Here is a 16,708-nt window from a genome sequence, read left to right on the forward strand (position 1 = left end):
GTAACATATTGGAATGCCTCTTTTCTGGTTGATAAATAATTATTGCCCAGAACCCTCTGCTTCATGGACACACCAGCCCATGATCTCCTTCTTGGAATCTCCCAACAGTCCAACAACTAAAGGGTTAACTCCTGGCCCAGCAAAGGGCCCCCGGGAGGATGGCTTTAGTACTGTGGCCTGCACTGGTTAGGGGTCAAGTCTGTGCCACCTTCTGCCACTTTCAAATATATTGAGCATTTCATAGACTTGAGACATTCCTGCCTTTTGCTTAACAATCACCCACCTTTAATGAACCTTTCTTCCATTAATTGATCTAAATCATTCTTGAAGTGAAAGTGAAAGGGTTAGTCACTCAGTTGTGTCTTAATTCCTCTGTTCATGGAATTCTCCAGGCAAGAATACTGGAGTGGGTTGCCATTCCCTTCTCCAGGGGATCTTCCCAACCCAGGAGCTGAACCCAGGTCTGCCACATTGCAGGCAGATTCTTTACCACCTGAGCCACTGGGGAAATCATCCTTGAAACTATATACTTACATTTTAAATTTATGCCACCCATACTATGCATGTGTGCAGGCTAAGTTGTTTCAGCCATGTCCAACTCTTTGCACTCCTATGGACTGTAGCCTGCCAGGCCCCTCTGTCCATGGGATTCTCCAGGCAAGAATACTGGAGTGAGTTGCCATGCCCTCCTCCAGGGGATCTTCCCTACCCAGGGATCGAATCCACGTCTCTTATGTCTCCTGCATTAGTAGGCAGATTCTTTACCACTAGCGTCACCTGGGAAGCCCCACCCCTAGTATCCTAATATAACAAATTCCTTTTTTTTTTTCTTTTGCCTTCTGTGAGAGCTTAGACTTACTTTTATTTGTCCTAAATTTAACTTCCCAATATTCAAGGGTCAATCCTCAATTCTGTTGCCTGAGATTTTTAAATAAATCTATGTTCTCCTAGTCAGCTTCATGATTTTATAGATTTGGATCATATTTCCATCTTAGGCCACTAAGCTGAAGGATCGTCAGCTTTTATCTCTGTCACCATATATAATCCACCCTATCTCTTTCATTATTTAATCCTTTTCTCTTCCTTCTCCAAGATACTTTTATGAAGTATTCATTTTAGTGAGTTTTAAGAACCCAGTGTGGGGTTTTTTTTTTTAACTATTACACAAATAATATACAGTTGTTGCAGAAAAATCAGAAAATAGAGAACACAAAAAATGTTTTTAACTAAGGTTACCCATAATCCTACCACATCTACAAAACCACTGTCAACATTTTTATTCTTTTAGACTTTTTTTCTGTGCATATCATATATTTTATTCTCTAATAATAGAATCATAGAATGCTGTTCTACAATCTGCTTTTCATACTTAACGTATTATGAACACCTTTCCATGCCAAAAAATATAGTGAGGTCAATGTGTTTAATTCATTAGATGGTCAGTTGCTGTTTCAAATATTAAGAGGTTACTCTTTAGCTATTTGACATTTGCCATATGGGGATTAAATTTCAACTACAATCAGAGTTTAAAGGCTTCCCTTTCTTCAAGGCCATATTCAAGGCCTGTGTCTTTCTTAAAACCCCTCTGGCTAACCCAACCCATTAAATCTGAATTTCTTTAACAGTGTCTACACTACCCAATTAGTGCCTAGTTATATTTTGCCTTCTTTTGCTTTCCAATTCTTTCATGAATGAGAGGCTTGAGATGAGAAACTATATTTCTTTTGACTCTTCCCCACCTCCCCAGCAAAATCTTGCACAGTGTGAAATCTACTACACAGGTTTCTTGTGTGATTGATGAATTAGGTAAGTCTTATCCATACCCAAGTATTCATAAAAGATATTTCAGTACCACTGAAAAGAAATGATGTTTTCTCCCTAAGGGAACATAAGCACCCCCATCCATAAGTATCATGGTAAAGTGTTTGGGAATGTTTCTTTTCTCTTGTGCCTGTGCTGTTTCTTACATATAGTAGGTCTGCAATAAACGTTTGATGAGTGAATGCTTAACTCAGGTGCGACTATAATTAGCTCATCTTTCAAGGAAAGACATCAGGTTGGAGTCCCACCTTATGCACAGGTTTAAAACTCCTGCAGATATTTTAAGGATTTCTGCATAAGAAATAGGGAGGAATCAACCTTGTATTGTGCCTGAAATTGACATCCTCCTGAGTTGCTGCTAGTATGAAAACCACTCATCTCACCTACCACATTCAACCTGCCACATAGAGAATGAATATCAGCTTTTCCAAATAAAGCAAATGATTGGTTCCTGCAGCTTTTTTTTTTCTTTTTGCTCGAAAAGCAGCAATAATAGAGTCTTGATGAGCAGGATTTACATGAACTCTGGAAGCATCAGTAATGAGAGTGCCAAAATTTATGTGTCTATTAAAGTTAATATTTTTCTTCTGGTCATAGCTAGTAGCACATTTTCCTTTGGCTTGATTTACTCAACTTTCTATCCAAGCGTGCCCTTTACAATAATCTGGTACACTTTATTTATCCCAAAGCAGTAAGGGGCCCTAAGAACAGCTGGCCCGGGTTTAAGACAGCTGAATGTCTAATCCATCCAACACAGCTTTCACATAATGTACTGAAGCTGCTGTTGGCAACATCTGCTCTATTCCAGTGAGTGAAGGAGGATGTTTAAAGGAGGGGTACAAGTGGCTCACACTAAGTGTCCATCACATCTCCTTCCATCATGTTCACAGTAGATGAGGACCCTGTTAGTGATCCTCAAAATCACTTTGATGACAAAACCTATGTCCAGGCATCAGTTGCTCTGAAAATGCTGGTCAGAACACTTCAGTGCCTAGTTAGGGTACCTATCTCCACGCTGAATCTAGACAGCACTTACCCTTGGCAGTGAGTCAGAAGTGAGAGTCTCATTATATGGAATGCTGCAGGGCAATTTCATAGACTTCCACAGAAGGAAAAATCATGCAAGAAGTCATTAAGGCACCATGTGCAAACTGAAAGGAGAGTATTGCTAATTGCTAATTATGTCTTTGAGGTTCTCCTGCAGGTCCTTTCTCTCTCAAAAAAGCCCAATTTGTTTGTTTTTTGGCTTTACAGCTACCATGCACATCAGCTCCTTCGTCCTTCCCCCTTAGAAGACAGCAAATGTTTAATGGATTTCTTTAAGGAGAGGTTTGATTTTTCTCTCCGCCTAGAAGCTAATAAAGAAAAGCTGTAGATCAGTAGAAAATGGAAATGTACATCTAGGGAGTATCATTTCTAGGTTAGGAAAGAGAGCTCCCTCTAAGACTTTAACAAGCAACATATTGCAATTACAGGCAGGCTCTCCAACATATCCTTAATTATGCAAGGTAAGTCAAATAAATGTTAATCTGCAAGACAGCTAATTTATTTGCTGAATCTATTCTAAATATAGGATGAAATAAATTTTTCTTTTGAGATCATTTGTCCTAACGTTGGAATAGATCATCCAATGGGATTAAAACCAGTCAGCAAAAGGCGAAAAGTCAGAAGCCATGGTTTTCGGTTTGTGTGTGTGTGTGTGTGTGTGTGTGTGTGTGTGTGTGTGTGTGTGTTTAGAGTTGGGTGGCTTTTTGTTGTTGTTTTGAGAAATGAAAGCAAACTGTGATGAACACAGGGTTAGGAAGCCTAGGTTTTCACATCCCCTCCATGGAATGATTCTTGGAATGACCCTGTGTGAGTCACTATACCTCCCTGAACCCTGAAATTGACTTAATGATGCCACTGACTAGTTTTGTTACACTGGGCTAGGCATATGCACACTGAGATTGTTCAGCTGTGTAAACTGCAGGGCTTAGGATGCTCTCCTTCCCAGCTCTAAGGTATTAAAAGAACCATAAGTATAACTTACTGTCTGCTGTGTGCTGTACACTGTTAGATATTTTACGCATGGTATCTCTAATGTTCAAATTCACAAGGTGAATAGTATTATTCCCATTGTATAGATGAGAGGATAGAGGCACAGATACCTTAAGAAATTTGTGTGTGTTAAGTTGTTTCAGTTGTGTCCGACTCTTTGGGAATTTACCTGGGGTCAGATGGTTTATAGATAACCCTGGAATTCAAACCAGGTCTGCCTGACTTCAAAACCCATGAGGCACAGGGAAGGGATAGTGGGGTGGGGAGCTGATGCCTCTACTATACCACACGGATAAAATCCATGATCTCTCTTGGAGGTTGGTTTCTCTGGGAGGGTAGGAAATAGTGGGAAATGCTTTTCAGTGTAATGACATATATTCAATGAAAACAAAATATTTTTATTTGGAAGATGAATGACTTTTAGTCTACTTTCATTTTCCTATTAAAACTATTTCTCAGATTTTACTGACCCTGGTGGCTCAGAGGTTAAAGCGTCTGCCTAGAATGCAGGAGACCTGGGTTCGATCCCTGAGTCGGGAAGATCCCCTGGAGAAGGAAATGGCAACCCACTCCAGTACTCTTGCCTGGAGAATTCCATGGAGGGAGGAGCCTGGTAGGCTACCGTCCATGGGGTCACAAAGAGTCGGACACGACTGAGCGACTTCACTTTTTCAGCAGTACACCCACAGTGCACTCTTAAGCATTTGCATCATCTGTCAATAGAATTGTTCAAATAAATCTCCAAGAAACTTTGTCATATCTCTTTGGAAGATTCTGCAATTAGAAACTTCACCAACGTTTTCTTAATAGATGGAGTTTTATGTAAGATAGCCCCTGGGTACTTCTCCTAGGAAGAAGTCTTTATCTAATCCAGTTTTCTGCACTTTGATTTGAATCCCAATAAAGAAAACACTTACCATTTTACTCATCAGTACTTCAATGTAATGGGGCAAGGAAAAAAGTTTAGCAAAGAGGTTGATGGTGTGCTAATCCCTGGGATTGTATATGAGTTTGAATTGACTTTGAAAGATGCTTTTAAAACATGCATGGATGATGTAGTTGAAACTTAGGTTCCATTTATTATTTTTACTGCAACTTTCTTTAATTCTACAGAGAACTCAAACTAATGAGTCATGTAATAGATGACCAAGTACTTAAACAAAATGTGAAATGGTACTACGTGGAGATATAAAATAAAATTTGTGACAAGCTGAATACATTTATTTTTTTAAAAGTAGAGACAGAGGGTGAAGGAGTGACTGGACAGGATGAAATTAATCAATGACTTAATATGGTTCTCTTGGACCTCACCAAGGAGTATATCTCTATTTTCATATGCATCTTTAAGCATATTGACCTCAGAACTCGACAAGGATTAGGCAATATCTACACACATACAAACAGCCCCAGAGCTGTTCCCAGGAAAGGAAATGACCCTTAAATCTTGATGGCTTCAAAAAGTGTTTTTAGGTTATTCATAAGACTAAGCATACAGGAGTTCCTTTAACTTTATTGGCAATTAAGAAAGCTGGGTATGATAAAGTCTAGACAAAAATAATGTTTTTGTCCCTACCCAGATATATCCAAGGTGCACCCTAAAGTTCTACTGATGCCCCCTGTTATTTACATGCTGTTTTGAAGGGCTAATTTTGGGGTTAGTGGAAAGATAGTAAAACTCTCATCAGTGATGTCACTAGTATCTTGCTGATACAACTAGTATCTATGAGGGAGAGAGTATAGTGCACAAACACGTGAGAATGTTCTTTTGGTTCTACTATGCAATGGGGCGCAGTAAGACTTTTCCTAAATTCCTTTAGTACATGATCCGTTATGGTGACATAACTGTTTGTGTTGACACTAAGGCCAACCCTCATCAAAATTACAGGCAAGCTGCAGCATGAGTAAAATGAATGGTATATTTGGGCAACTATAAATAATTCAGAATTGTTAAAGTAAACATATTTGAGGGTGATAGGAGCAAGGCAAGAAAAATAAGTTTGCATTTTGTCCTATAGGCAAAAGGTTTGAAGCAGGGAAATGACTTGATCATCTGATGGGTGCATTTGTTTACTTTTTTTTTTATTTTTAATTGGAGGATTATTGCTTTACCATGTTGTGTTGGTTTCTGCCATACATCAACAAGTCCGTGTCTCTATTCCTGCCCTGCAAATAGGTTCATCAGTACCATTTTTCTTGATGGATGCATTTTGGACAGATTATTTTGGTGACAGGGTAGATGTGCTGGAGCAAAGCTGGGGTAAAAAAAAATCATTGGGAATACCAATATGTATACAGTAGGCAATGGAAGAGAATCTCATGAAATAGAGAAGAAATCTTCACAAGAAGAGGAAGTGAACAGAGAGAGCTTGGTATCCAAGAAGCCAAGGAAATAGTTTGTTTCAAAAAGGGGTGAAAAACAAGATCGGGTGTCACACATTTGTAGCCATTGAATTAGGCAGTGAGGAGCTCATTGGTGATTTGAATGGTGGTGGAGGTGGAAGCCAGATTTCAGGCATTTGATGAGCCGGTGAGAGGTGAGGAAGTAAATATGACTAATGAAGGTCACTCTTTTGAAGAGAGGCTTGGCTGCAAAAGATAGAGGGATAACTAGTGAGAGGACAAGGCACTCAGAAGCTTTTTCTATGAGATACATGCAGTGATTACAGGTCAGTGGTAAGATACAAGAGGCAGAGAATAAATGATGAAACCAGATTGGGAGGAAACTGGAGTAGGCCTGGAATCGGAGGGGAGATTGAAGAGACCTCCCTAAGATAGTGTATCGGTGTAGGAATGTGGAACTTTGTAGATAGAAGGGCTAGAAAATTGACCAGTACTCCATTCTGATGGCCTCAGTGTTCTAGAGAAGTGGATCTATTCTGCTAAAAATGACAAAGTACAATCAGACCTGGAGGTATGTAGGGATGGTTTGGACACCCCACCTAGTAAAGTCAGCTTTCTGGGTAAGATCAGCTTTCTGCCACACATGACCAAATTCCTGCCTCAGCTTCAAGGCATTTCCTGTGAGAACTTTCCTCCCACGTCCTTGTCCTAGAATCAGAGGCATCTTGAAAAAAAAAAATGTTTGACAAAGCCTTAAAATTCAGGTAAAATATTTGTTCTTTATTGCTCAGTGATCCTGTGTTGTTGCCACTCCTGGATATTTCTTTCCTAAACTGTGTTGTTGTTCCCTCAGTTTACGGTAGCTACACCTGATGACTTAGTACCTATGATGCAACCAGAATGAGAGTTTAACTTTTCTTAATGTTTATTTATGTTTTGGCTCCGATGACTCTTAGCTGTGGCGTGCCAGGTCTTCACTGTGGGCCCTGTGTGATCAAACCCAGGGCCCCTGAATTGGGAGCACAGAGTTTTCACCACTGCATCACCAGGGAAGTCCCAGAGCTTAACTGATTATTTGCACAGTGGGTCTAATGCATCTGCTTATGAATGGTCAAAAGATTTAGAGCTTATATTGCATCAGCAGCTGGAACTTGAGAACCTTTCTGCCTTTTCTATCACAATCCTGAAATCATAACCTGTTGGTAGAGAAGTCAGACAAAAGGAAGGCACTTATATCTGGCCTTGGCTAATTGGTCCAGGACACATCCATGATTAATACATGGAACTTGGATTAAGTTCATTCAAGTTTTATAAAGCTCAGTTCAGTTCAGTTCAGTCACTCAGTCGTGTCCGACTCTTTGCAACCCCGTGAATTGCAGCACGCCAGGCCTCCCTGTCCATCACCATCTCCCGGAGTTCACTCAAACTCACGTCCATCGAGTCAGTGATGCCTTCCAGCCATCTCATTCTCTGTTGTCCCCTCTTCCTCCTGCCCCCAATGACTCCCAACATCAGAGTCTTTTCCAATGAGTCAACTCTTCGCATGAGGTGGCCAAAGTACTGGAGTTTCAGCTTTAGCATCATTCCTTCCAAAGAACACCCAGGGCTGATCTCCTTTAGAATGGACTGATTGGATCTTCAGTCCAAGGGACTCTCAAGAGTCTTCTCCAACACCACAGTTCAAAAGCATCAATTCTTCGGCACTCAGCTTTCTTCACAGTCCAACTCTCACATCCATACATGACCACTAGAAAAACCATAGCCTTGACTAGATGGACTTACAAGGACATTATTAAATGACTTTTCTTCTGCATTTATTTTCATTTTCATGTATAACATTCTAGCAAACAGATAATACTTTAGAGGACAAATACCATGAGAGATAAGTTCCCAGGTTCTGGAATCAAATCACTACACACAGATCCCAGATCCACCACTCATTAAATGTGTGGTCTTGGGTAAGTCACCAGACTTCCCTAAGCTTCAACTTCCTCATCTATGAAGTTAGAATAGGAGTAATCATGCCGACATGGGAATGTTCGGTAATGCATGTGAAAGAAAGTGAAAGTCACTCAGTCATGTCTGACTCTTTTCGACCATGTGGACCATACAGTCCATGGAATCCTCCAGGCCAGAATACTGGAGTGGGTAGCCTTTCCCTTCTCCAGGGGATCTTCCCAAGCCAGGAACTGAACCCAGGTCTCCCACATTGCAGACAGATTCTTTACCATGTGAGCCTCCAGGGAAGCCCAAGAATACTGGAGTGGGTAGCCTTTTCCTTCTCCAGGGGATCTTCCTGGCCCAGGAATCAAACCGGGGCCTCCTGCATTGTGTGAAGCATGTTGTAAAGCACAGTTCCCAGCATGTAGTGTGCACATGTTAAATATTACCTGCCATCCTGATCAGGCTTGCTGTTTTGTTGCTAATAATAAGGCTGCTTATAATAATGACCCAAATATGGAATAAGTTACTTTGAAAGGAGGAAAGTTCCAAATTATCCTTGTAAGTCAGTCTGAGATTTGATCATTTCTAGGGTAGAAAGGTACCATAACAAAAGCAGGATTCAAGGTAGAGTGGGATTTGGGGATATGACTGGCTGATCCTTCCGGACCTTGAGATGCAGTAATTCTATTGCTGGTTCTTTCTACCTGTTATATTTTGAGGAAACACCCCCCCCCCTCCGCCCGACGACCCACGTAACCAAAATTATGTCCTTTAGCAGCTTACACTTTCACCATTAAATTCATCCCATAATGGTTTTCTTCAGAGGTGAATTTCAGTGTTGAGTGCAGGTACTGCCTAGGAGAGCAACAGATTAATCCCTCATTAAAACACGTAAGGGGGGCATTGAGGACGTGGAGCACAGGATGGGTGGGTTGGGATAGATGAGATCACCAGAGGGGGACCAGCCAAGGTGGCAGCCACTCCAGGTAGCACGAGGAAGGGCAGTGCTAGGTATCTAGCAGAACAGCAGCAAAGTGGGGAGAGATGGGAGGATAACGGTGATGTACTTCTCTGCAGTATTGTCTCCAGTGACACTTCCACCCCTACATAGCAAGACACACTGTATGGAATTATGCTTCTTCCTCTTTTTACTTGAGATCACTAGCCCCCCAAACTTTCCTTATCACAGCTCCTCAGTGTCACATCTTTCTTATCTGTCCACTTAAGGATCACCTTAGCTGATATAAAGACCCCCCCCCATCAAACAAAAATGACAGAGATCACCCACTAACAGACTGAAAATCAGTTAAATCATATTTTGAGTGGTGTATTATGGTAACCTATAAATAACTAATTGCATAAAATTGCTTTAGTAGTTTCTAGATGGCAGCTTTAATTAAAAGCACCAGAGACATTTAGAAGTTTAGAAATGGATGGCATGTAATTTGCCCTTTTACCAACCGTAAAATGGTAATTAAGGAATTTGATTCACTTCTTCCTATTAAAAGTTTTATGAGAATAGCAAGTTCCTTCTAAATACAATTTCTCTTCAACAGAAGGTAGTACATTTGCTTTATCAGTCTTCTCCAGCAGGGTAAGATGTTTAAATGTACAAATTCTTCAGAAGTTAATTAGGAAATTTCTTTCAATGCAAAATGTTTGTTTCTAAGGTTCTAAACCATGAAACTATATTAGAGCTAAAGCTTTGATCATGGCCCCATATTGTTCCACCATCAATACAAGATAGCCCAGTAATTTCAAGTTTACCAAATGCATGGTGCTGACTATAAAATCAAAGAAATGAAGAAGTCATTTCCTGGTGAGTCTAGCATGCTTTGCTGATTCTTGAAGGAATCTGAAATCTGCCATGCACTGACTTCCCAGGGAACCAAGAATATTCACTCCACAACAGAGGAGTCATCAGAAGATGTCTTTAGCTTTATTGATCCTCCAGCCATACTGGATGGATTAGCAGGTGTAGAGTGTAAAACTCAAACAACATGCAAAAGCCCAGATATCTTTGGAAATCCGTTATTTTAACATCATCAGGGGCTAAAACACAGCTGGAAATGGAGCCAGGAAACCCACTTTTATTTTATAATTGATCAATTAACTGCATTTTGGCCACTTCAGACCGAAAATTACAGATGGCACCACAGAGGGCATTTCAACCAGCATCTTGGAGGTACTAATGACTTCAGTTACACGCACATAAGAAAGACAACTGCTAAGTTCTTTTGTTTTTCTTTTAAGTCAAGCAGTTTCTCAAGTGAACTGAATCTAAGCAGGAAACTTGTAAAGGAGGGGCTCTTTGAAATGTCTCCTCTTTTTTCCTCTTTCGGGGACTCTCTTGGCTAACTCTGAGCCCCCTCCCAAGATAGAAATCCAGGCTTTCCCCTCTCTCACCCTTAGTCAGAGCAGGGTTAGGCATACAGTGGTGTATGTTAAAGGCAGATGACTCCGTGGGAGGAATATTTTATCCTGACATTGTTTACAATTTCCAGGGAATGGTGATAGTAAACACAGATCTGTCATCAATTTTATTATTATTTTCAATATTCCTACCAAAAATGCACTTCCCTTACTGTCAGCGCCAGGACAGGCCATTCTCACAGCCCCCAAACCTTCAGGTATAAGGAAAATACGCACAAAATAATACTCAGTGGAAAGATAAGGCTACAAAACTATGTACTGTATACTGCTGCATCTGTAAGGATACAGGGTTGGTTTATATATACAGAGAAAAAAGCTTGAGAGGAAGTTAATCTAAATGTTAGCAATGAGAATTGCTGCATAAGGCATTTTGAATGATTAGATTTTTGATTTCTTGAACTTTCTGAGAATTTATTATTTTGTAATTCAACAAAAGACAAAACATATTATTTTAAAACACACACACACAATGTCCTGTCCTATGACTAGTCTCTGAGAATTCAGGTCTCTTTGCTTCCATAAGTGACAGCTCTCCAGAAAGCATCATAGTACTGATGGTTGTCACTGGGTTGCTCTTAAACAGAGGGGCTATACTATGAGTCAAGGAAAAAGGCTCAGTGGAAGACTTTGAAGGCCATCCTGGCAGGTCCGTAGTAAAAAAAAAATATATATATATATATATATATATATATATTTATTTATTTATTTATTTATTTATTTATTTATTTATTTATTTATTATTTTTTAAGAAAGAGAAATATAAAAAATACAAATTAAAACAGCCTATAATCTCACCATCTAGATAAGCCCCATTGATATTGAAACATAAAAATATAAAAGTAATATATGTCTGTGATTTGAAAATCCAAACTCTATAGAAAAGTTCAGCAAATTCTAGGCTTCTTCACCACCAACATACACACCCCAGTCCCTCTCTTTAAAGTGTTCACAGTTTCTTGAGATTCCTTTGAGATCTTCATCTGTATTTTTCCCTTACATAAAAGGAATCATATATGCATTAATTTTCACCCTGCTTCTATTGTTTGATTATATTTTTAAGCTCTTTGAAGCATTTCTGAAGCATATACATCTACCTCTGTTTTTACGAGATATTACATATTATATTACAATATATGGACATACCATTTATTAAGTAATTTATTTCTTGATGGACATGTTGTTTTTTAAAATCCTTTATCACTATAGCACTGCACTGAAGAACCTCATTCATGTGTTTTGGGGCACTTTTGTGAGTATCTACACTAGATCAATTTTCAGCAGTAGTAGATATTACCAAATTGCCCTCTCAAAAGATTGAACACCAGTTGTGTGCAAAGATGCCCATTTTGCCATCCTCTCAGTCACCCTAAGTATTATTAAATCTTTTAATATATGCCCATCTGCTTGGTAGAAAATGGTAGCTTGTAGCTTAAATTTTAATTTCTTTAATTATAAATGAGGCTGAGTGTCATTTCATATCTGTTGTGACCATTTGTATTTCTTTTTCAGTAAACTCACTTTCATGTCCTCTGCCAGTTTATCTACTGAGCTTTTGATCTTTCTCGTTTGTAAATTAAGAAAAACATCCCTTTGTCTCTCCTACGTGTTGCAAATATTTTCCAAGTTTGTCATTTCTTGTCTTGTAGAAGTTTTCTAATTTTATTCGGTCAGATTTAGCAATATATGTCCTTAAGGTCTCTAAACTCTGTGTCCTAGAAATCTTCCTGTAGAAAAGATATTTTTAAGACAAGTGGGCAAGCCTTTCAATGACTCTGAAATCATATTCTTTGTATATCCCATTTGGGCCCTGTGAAATCTGGAAAACTTAAGAAGTGTTTAGAGTAGTTAAAACCAGAGACTTTGGGATCAGGCAGGTAAGACTGAACTCAAATTTATTGCTAACCTCTCTGAGCCACTGCTTTCTCACGTTGGAGTAGAGACAGTGTTCCTACCTTCCTTATAGGATTATAGCAGATAAAACGACACAATATAGGTTAAACCAGTACCTGGCACAGATTAAGTGCTAAATAAAGTACGATGATGAGAAGGAAGATAAGAAATATGTTTTAAACTAATATAACTGGATTGTCTTCAAGACTAGTAGTAAACATTTTGTTTTCAAAATTGCTTTGCTGTATTCAACTTTTCTGTCAAACTTCATTGATTGGATATACACAGTCCTACTTTAATTCTCTTTGCCTGCAAAATACACTGTCCAACTAAAGGGAGAACTTGCAGCTATGTTTTTAAAATATTTAGAGAGAGGTGCTGAAGGGAGCCTGGTCAAGAAAAGTGTACAGGAAATCACAAGTACGCATGTGCATAAGGAGACATGCTAGGCTGACAGTACAGTATACAAAATGGGAACAGCCTTTCCTGGTGGCTCAGACAGTAAAGAATCAGCCTGCAATGCAGGAGACACAGGTTCAATCCCTAGGTCAGGAAGATCCCCTGGAAAAGGGAATGGCTACCCACTCTAGTATTCTTGCCTGGAAAATCCCATGGACAGAGGAGCCTGGTGGGCTACAGTCTATGGGGTTGCAAGAATCAGACACTACTGAGTGACTAACACTTTCACAGTATAAAAAGGGGGAACAACCTAACAATCCATCAATCAGGTTTAGTCAAATGATGGAATATATACAACAGTAAAAATGAATTAACTAGATGCCCATGTAAAAGCATTAATAGTCACAAAACATAAGGTTGCATAAATGAAAGAGAAAATTGCAAAAGAATATATATGATGTGATATCATTAGTGGTTAAAATATACAAAACAAAAATTTACCATTTTTGTGGGGGGAAGCACTGTGTGGTTTTCAGGATCTTAGTTCTCCAACAAGGGATTGAACACCAGCCCAGTGAGTAAAAACATGGAGTCCTAACCACTGGAGCAGGGAATGCCCCCATTTTGACCATTTTTAAGTTACAATTTTGAGGCATTAAGTAGATTCACATTGTTGTGCAACCGTCACCACCATCCATCTCCTACATAAATTTTTGAAGCATAGAAACAAACAACACTATATATTATTTTTTGACATATTCATATATAGGGAATGTATAAAAACATGCAAAGGAATAACACACACTAACTGCAGACTAGTACTTACCTCCAGGGAGGGAAGGGAAAAGGGAACCGAGATAAAAGACATGGGTTTTGGCTGGTTTCACAACATTTTCTTTTTTTTTAAGAGATACAGGAAGCAAATATTAACACCTCTTAAATTGGGGTGGTAGGTGCATGGCAGTTTGTAATGATTTGCTGAGTTGTCTTCCATTTGAAATCTTTCATAAATTAAAACAATGTTAAGTCAGAAGTCGGGCTTAGAAAACAACTTTCAAATTTATACCTGATAATTCTATTTTAAAAAGTGTTTGTTTAATTGATTTAAATAAGGCTTTCACTCATAGAGACAGTGTTCAAAATATTTAACAACCTCTAAGGCGCAGGAACCAATATATCAGAATATACACCAGAGTTGGCCCTGAAGTAGAGTCTTTCAGGACCCCTGCAGTGGCCAGTATTAACTCCTTATTTTCTGAACTGATTGCATTTGAGGCTCTTCCATTAGCTACAGAGCTCACCAACACATCTAGTGTGTGTCCATAGGTGGGGCTGCCTAAATGGCTGACACTGAACTTCCTCAATATTAAAGACCCTTTGATGTAATGAGTCAGCTTTATTGTTGACCAACGGAAGTCACTGTTTCCTTGGGAGTGAGTCCTGGCCCATTTAAAGTTTCCCTCTGAGGAATCAAAGGCTTAATAACTCAAATGTGAGGTTATCTTCAAGCCCCAAATATCAAAGCCTAGCCAGAAAGCCCCAGTGTTATTTGCTCTATTTTTCTTCCAATTTCATTTGCTAGCTATTCCATTTGGTTTTTCAAAAGGCTTGTTAGACTGTGTAATAGGTTTTGGGGGAAAGGAAGGTGAGTGGGTGCCCCATTTTACCAGTGTTTACTCGGGAAAGAAAGCTGATTACAGCAGTAATTTCCCTTAGTGGGCAGGAATCATTCTTCATTCTGGAAGGCATCTCCAACCCAAGGGAATTAAAGCCATGGTAATGGATTGATAGATCTGCTCCCCCTACTTCTCCCCCCGGCCCAAGTCAAAGAGCCATCAGAATATCTTCTACCAAGACTGCCTACTTTGGTTTCTATAATCTTTTCTATATACTCTTGAACAAAGTAAAACCAGAACTGTAGGCAGGCAACTGTCCCAGCCCTACCTTAGGACCTCAAAAGTGCCTCCCACCTTTCCCATGGTGGGAAAACTGGCAGCATTTCTGGGGAGAGAGGTCTGAATAACGGCTGCTCCTAAATCTTCTTATTTTAGCCTGTTAGGCTTAAATTTTTGAGAAACCAGAGATCAACATCTGGCACCCTCAAAATCTTTATGTTGTCGGGGCTGGGGTGGTTCACTTTTGCCTTTTGTTTGTTAGATTGTTGTTGTTGTTTACTAATACTGGGCACTATTTTATTTCCCAAACATATCTGGTCTAGTTTTAACAGTAGGACTTTATTCAAATAATTTATTTGAATTTTTTTAATTATTCAATTAACACATTACCAAAACCACTGCCTTCTGAATTGGCCCAAAAGTGATATATTCTTAGTTCTAGGAAATGCTAGCTATAGTTTGAACAGTGGAATTAAGGAAGCTTTGCAGTTGCGAAATGTTGTCTGGAAGTATTTGTAAATGCCTGTTTCCTTTTATTTTACCTTCTTTATTAGACTCACCGACTGTTATGAATTTGTTTTTTTCCTAATTGCTCAAATCGTGCTTTTTTAATATAGACCTTCAGTTCAGTTCAGTTCAGTTCAGTTCAGTCCGTTCACTCAGTCGTGTCCGATTCTTTGCCACCCCATGAGTCGCAGCACGCCAGGCCTCCCTGTCCATCATTTATTATTCTATAAACACACAGGAACTATGCTAAATGCTTTCATCAAATATGGCAACTGTCTCTTGTTACAACAAAGATCTGGCCATCAAGCAGGTATCCAGAGGTGCCATCATCTTAATATTTTCAACACATTTGTGTGTGTGTGTGTTTGCACGCTCAGTTACTTAGTCATGTCTGACTCTGTGCAACTCCATGGACTGCAGCCCGCCAGGCTCCTCTGCCCATGGAATTTTCCAGGTTGCCATTTCATACTCCAGGGAATAATTCCCAACCCAGGGATTGAGTCGGCCTCTCTTGCATCTCCTGCATTGGCAGGCATATTCTTTACTGCTAGTACCACCTAACTAGTGTCAATGAGACACTAGTGTCAGTAACCCTCTATACACTCCCACTGGTTTTACCTACTCTGTCAGACCCATCTCATGCTCCTGGTATATCTTATCAGGGAAAGAACCATGTTCACTGACCTTCACTGTTTTGTTAAGCTTTTTGACAGCAGACAATCTGGTCTGCATTGGGAAATTTGAAAATTATAAGTGGAGTAAAAAGGCTTGATCCCTGCCTGTGAGTGAAATATGATCTGGTTGGGGAGACAAGAGAGGAATCACTCAAGGAGACAGTAATCAACTTTAGGTTGTGTGATGCAAACTGTAAGCACTGGAGTGGCTCAGAGAATGGAGAGCTGGGTGGGATTTGGCGGAAAGGGGAGAGGAAAATGAGCAGAAGGGGGAAGATCTGTAAGAAAGAAAAGGAATCTGAAAAAGGACAGGACACATGGGTAAAGAAAAACTGGGAACAGATTCTAACCTGTCTTCCTGATAGGTTAGGTAAATTTAAAAATGAATGACATCAATGCACAAGGCAAAGAAGTAAGGAAGGGTAGGGCTGTGGAGAACAAAGAGGCATCATAAGTGGGAAACGAATGACTCAGCTCTTCCTACAAAGGTTGGGGTGATCTTGAAATGGATTTGTTAAAATGGCGCTATCTCAGTATGTAAAATGCATTCTTAAGTGTAGTGAAAAAGCTTCACATTCTTAGTTACAGGCCAAACTTGAGATTTGCAACCTAATGGCATAGACCTGTTGTGATCCTCATTCATACTCACTTGTATCGGTGAAATAACATCTCTTTTGAGAGGCTCAGATTTCCACCATCAGACAAGACCAATGAAATTGACATCACTGACAAGGAAGTATCTCCGTCAAGGTATTTGCAAGTCTTACA

At 39.5% G+C, this 16,708-nt stretch overlaps 1 protein-coding gene across 3 annotated transcripts in view; it reads left to right on the forward strand.

Moving 5' to 3' along the window:
- Positions 1 to 16,708, forward strand: part of TENM1 (teneurin transmembrane protein 1) — a 624,193-nt gene that overhangs the window by 522,141 nt on the left and 85,344 nt on the right. The window lies entirely within an intron of this gene.

Source organism: Capricornis sumatraensis, chromosome X (genome assembly GCF_032405125.1).
Source record: "Capricornis sumatraensis isolate serow.1 chromosome X, serow.2, whole genome shotgun sequence".
In the NCBI taxonomy this organism is placed as follows: Eukaryota; Metazoa; Chordata; class Mammalia; order Artiodactyla; family Bovidae; genus Capricornis; species Capricornis sumatraensis.